Source organism: Mastomys coucha, unplaced genomic scaffold, assembly GCF_008632895.1.
Source record: "Mastomys coucha isolate ucsf_1 unplaced genomic scaffold, UCSF_Mcou_1 pScaffold15, whole genome shotgun sequence".
Lineage (NCBI taxonomy): Eukaryota > Metazoa > Chordata > Mammalia > Rodentia > Muridae > Mastomys > Mastomys coucha.
In genome coordinates, this window is record NW_022196897.1 from 76,138,557 (window position 1) to 76,144,082 (window position 5,526).

Consider the following 5,526-nt stretch of genomic DNA (forward strand, 5'->3'; position numbering starts at 1 on the left):
AATAACAAGTAAAAAAAAAAAAAGAACACATATGTGGTTGTAAGAGGAGGGGATGAAAATGATGGAGATACAGTATTATTAGATATAAAATTCTCAAAAATGAAAAATAAAAAATTTCTTTAAAGAGTGAAATGTTGATGTTAATGGTGATGATCATTACTAAAATGGTGTGAAGGATATATGATATTCATAAAATGTCAATTCATGCTAATTACAGGTGCATTAACTCATGGTGTTATTTTTGTTATACAAAATTTTGTTAAATTTTGACTAAAATTGGCTTTAAAAATGTTGAGCTAAAGTTGGGATTAGGTAGAACTCAAGTCAAAGTTTCTCTAACACGAAGCCTTTCTGCTTCATGAACCTCCACACTGAAAACCAATTTCTAACACTGATGTTCTCTGTCTTTTTTAATTGGAGAGAATTTTATTAGAGTTTAAAAGAAAACCTCAGGGTAGCAAGCTATAAATGCTTGTAGCTGCTCAAAAAGGGAAGATGAGAAGAAGAAAAAGTGATGCCATTTGGATTAAAGCAGAAGGGAGACCAGTCACATGGTGGAGAGAGGAGCATTAGGGACAGAGAAAGGAACCCCAGAATACCAGAAAGCATACTCACTCTACCTAGCATTCAAAGAACACAGAAGAAAATCATTAAAAATAAAGTAATAAGTAATGCCTTTCTGAAGACTCAAAGTAGCACACCAACCCAGCCAAATGTCATGGAAGCTCATAGTGACAGCCTTCAGCACAAAAGAAAGAAGAGAAAGGAGGAGAAGGAGCAGGCAGAGGAGGAGGAACAGCTGAAGGCCAACAGGAAGAGGAGCAGGTAGAAGAGGAGGAGCAGTTGAAGGCCAACAGGAGGAGAAGGAGCAGGTGGAGGAGGAGGAGCAGCTGAAGGCCAACAGGAGGAGAAGGAGCAGGAGAAGGTGAAAAAAGAAAGAAATCCTTCAGTTGGTGGAAAAGATTCAGGAGGTGAAAAGAAAAACTGTTTTAAGTAGTTTTCCATGACCATAGGATAATGTTGTGGCATAAAAAATTTTCAAATATAACTGTTGTCTTTTTATTGCCTAGTATGTTGTCCACAAAAATTAAATAAGCATCATTCTTATGAGTAATGTGTCTACTTTCATTTATTTTTCTGTTTTAGTGATCATTTGTGAATATGAATCTGCATTGCAATAAAGTTATGAAAAGTAAAAGTCTGCTGTGCTTTTATTTGTCCCTTCAATAAAGAAAATACAGTTGTGAATGTGAGCATATTCTTTTAATTCCTTTTGAAAATGCAGCAACTGCCTTCACATGTACAAAACATATAACAAGTACACAGAAATACTGTTTATTCATAGTAAATTTATATATTTGGGGCTTTTGTTCCTTTATTAATTAGTTTGCTCATTTCATTTTTAGTCTGGCTTTGTTCTTGGTTTTGCTTTGGCCAGAGTCTGAGTGTGTACTCCATTCTCAAGATCTTCCTACCTACACTTCCAAGTGCTTGGATTATAGTCATGTGCCACCATGAACAGCAATCCACAAACTTTTAAGTACTGTTTGACTCCATATTGTTTTCCAGACCAGTCTCTATTGGTAGATATAGGTCTGATTTCACTTTTTTCATTACTATAAAATAATCCATTATATTGGCTCTATGATATTGAAGAATTCCCCTACTTAATCATTTCTCTGTTTTATCACCAAAAATGTTTTATTACCAAAAATATGGTGGATATAATTGTGAGTGTATCTGTGACACTCTCATGAGAATGTTTTCTAAAAATCTTTAAGAAAGCTAAATGTTTATTTTATATTTATACATATTATTTATATATATGTTTAGTAAACAGACACCATCAAACTACTTCTTGAAGTTGCTATGTCACCAGCAGTGTGAGAGGCAGGCAAGTTCTCATCTTTGAGAACACTCACACTGTCAGATGTTTTAGCCTTGAACTGCAGTTGTGCATCTTATGGCAATGTTTGTTTATAATATTTCCATCTATGAACTATTAATGCCTTCATCCATTTGTCTCTGAATCTGCTGGTTGATTAACTTTGCTTGTGTCTTTGTAGACATGTTCCTTGTATTTCACTGTTTTTAGCTATGGGATAGCCTGCAAATATCTTCTCTCAGGTACTGGCTGACTTTTAACCTACCTGTAACATCATTCGGAAGCACTTAATGATCTTGTCATTTTCTCTTAATTCAATTAGCATACACAGTATGAGCTTCCACTGTGGCATTTTAAATACAGTTTGTTCCTGTGATACTCCCCTCTCATTCTCCTTACGCAGGGGCCTCCCTTCATACCCTTCTAATCTTCAGACAACTTTCTGCATTCAGGTCACCTTTGCCATATTGCTCTCTCCAACTTTCCTCAACACCTCTTTTGTCCTCTTGTGATCTCCTGTCCAGTTTCATAGACTATACCTACACTTGTCTCTTTATACATACATATAAGTATGCAAAAGACATACATATGAGATTCAGAAATTTTTTGTGTTTTTGAATCTGGGTTATCTTATTTAAAATGAAAAATTTTAGAAAAAGCAATTGATCTATAAATCCAAGTGCTTCTGAGATTGCCTCTCACAGGAGACACTTTTATTACAAGGTCAGTCTCAAAAACTGACAAATTATAGAATATACCTCAACACAAATTAACCTAAAAATCAGTATGCTAGATGAAATAGGACATACACAATGGGAGTTGTATATGAAGCTTGAGGACAAAACACTTGCATCCTCTCCACAAGGCCATGATTTCAAACTCCAACACAACCACCCCACAAAGGATTGAATATATGTAGAAGACAGACTGTGTTGTTTCAATATACTTCATAACAAAGGTGGACTGAAATTAGCACAGTAATTGCCAGGGACTTACAAAAAAGAAGGATAAGTGAATTACTGCTTAAGAAATAAGAAAAACAAGAAAGTTTCCTAGAAACTGATTACCAAGGTGGCTTACAGTAATATGAATGTTCTTAATGTTATTAAATTCTGGAATTAAATTGGTTAAGACAGCATTCTATGAATTTATGTGTATATGTATATGTAAAATATATACAGGACTATACATAAATGGGTTTAGAAGGTGAAAAGTAAGAAGGGCCCATGAGTCGGGTTGGTGGCAAACAAAGGCACAAAAACAGGCAAACAATCAAAACAAAAGAGGACTACTGGCCGTGGAACTAAATGGTCTGCTTTGCTTTGCTAGTCCTGGAATTCAGGAGTCTCTGTTGATTTTAATTCAATTCAAAAGTTGATAACAAAAAAAGAGGATTCCCCCAAAAGTTCCATTCATTACCACCACAGAGGCTAGAGGAAAGAATATAGTAGAATCTTCCTTGTAGAGGGCTTCTATCCCCTAACTCTCAAGGCATTTTAACTCAATTACTTGTCTGTGTGACTTTCTCAGTGGCTACTGATCTAGTCCATAGTACCTAAGTCTAAGCGTCAGCATGCTCTGTAAGAGAAGAGGAGAGCAAAAGACACAGGCCCCTCGGTCTAACAAGTTCCTCATGTGTCACATAAGCAATTACACTAAAAGAATGTGGCCATTCTAATGCTTTTCTTAACTTCTACACAAAACCTTTGGTGCTGGAAATCCTTCTATTGAATCTCTTTAGCCATTTGAGGGTTTTTAAAATAGTTGCAATCTACCATAGCCATCAGAACATTTCCATTTCTAAAACAGGTTCAACAATATCGCAATCAACAAACAAACCCCAGAAGGAACCTTTTAAACTCTTACAATTCATCTCAATCTAAACTACAACCTAGATGCTTACTTAACGTCAGCTGCATTTCTGAAACTAGTTACTACTAATGATGTTTGTGGGAGTAAACAAGAGATCTTGACTGCTGCCTTGGCAAAAACTTCTGCAGAGACTATGAGCAATCCTCTGGGTGTTTGGGAGGCCAAAGCATGACCAGATTCTGCAGACTGTAGAAGTCTATTTAAAAGCATTTGGTTCTCAACCTTCCTGATGCTGCATCTCTTGAAGACAGTTGCTCCTGTGGTGACACTCCACCATGCAATTATTTTCATTGCTACTTTATAACTGTAATTTTGCTACTGTTATAAATCATAATCTAAATAACTGTGTTTTCTGATAGTCTTGGGCAACCCCAAAGGGGTTGCAACCACAGAGAATCCCTGATTTAAAGGTTTCCTTAAGATCAGGAAAAAAAGAATCAAAAAGATGGGGAGTGGTCAGTGAGCAGTAACAGAAGCAAGCATATGTCAACCAAGTGAAGATTTGTTTAGGAGCTGCTGCTGTTGATGTTGGTAAGTGTCTAAGGGCACTATATAAGTGTCTAAGGGCACTACAAAGGGGAGTTTGAGTTAAAATGAAAGGACTTATCTCCACACAGTGGTCATGGACTTTTAGAAAGCAGAGCATAAGACAAATATGGAAAGAAAAAAAACAAATTGAGTATATTTACTTGCTTGTTTTCTATTTGAATACAGTGGTATTTTCTGATTTGAATGTTTTTGTTTAGATTGAACTTGATAATAAAAGAGAAAAAGATAAGAACTAAGTCCTAGCACAATCAAAACATCACAATGAGCTGTTCCATAGCTTATTTTGGCAGCTAATCTCAACTCACAACTGGAACCAAATGGACATTAATATCTAAATTGGAGAAATGTCTGCAAAGATAAATCCAGTGTCAGCTTATAGAGTCTAGTGAATGCCATGCTGTATGGTCTCAGAGGAAAGAAGCAATGACTTATTCAATCTACAAACAGTGGAATCCACAAATAACTAGACCCAGATCAGTGTAAAATACATCTTTTTTCTCCAAATTTTTAAGCAGATTAACTTGACTTAGACAATTTCTCACTGGAGAGACCTGGTAGTTGAATGCTAGTTAAAGTTTAATATTTTCTATGAAAATAAATAAATGAAACATAACATGAGGTTACTATAGGAAATACTTTCTGTAATCCACCCAGATCAGTTAGTATTGGGGAAGAAGACACTTCTAGAGAATCTTACAAGTACACTGCTTGTGAACAGTTCTGTTTGTGGCCGATTGAAGTTTTCCCCTTTTACTTTGAAATTATGTTTGGTAAATGAATTAAGAATTCATTGAGAATTATTAGCCACAAAATCCCCACATAGAAGAACCATGCACAGAACAGGGATGCAGCCATCCTGAAAACCTAATGTGTTTTCCTCAGTTTTATTGGGCATAGGTCACAATTATGAGCTTTGTAGCCAAAGCTGTTGCAAATATTATATGGAATGGTTTTTTGTTTTTTGTTTTCTTGGTTTTTGTTTTTGTTTTTTTCCAGAAAATATGGAAAGAGGGGAGATGGGACAGAGAAAGATTAAGATATCCCAGTATTGACAGCTCTGGTGAAGTCACACGTGGTTTCTCAGTAACTGGATTCTCCCAGGAGGAAGACAGGAACCTATAAAAGAAAGGGTTTGAAGAGAGAGAGAAGTAAAGAACCAAGACATGTATGTAGTCTGAGGTAATCAGTTATATATACGAATTACAAAAGAAAAAAAAAAA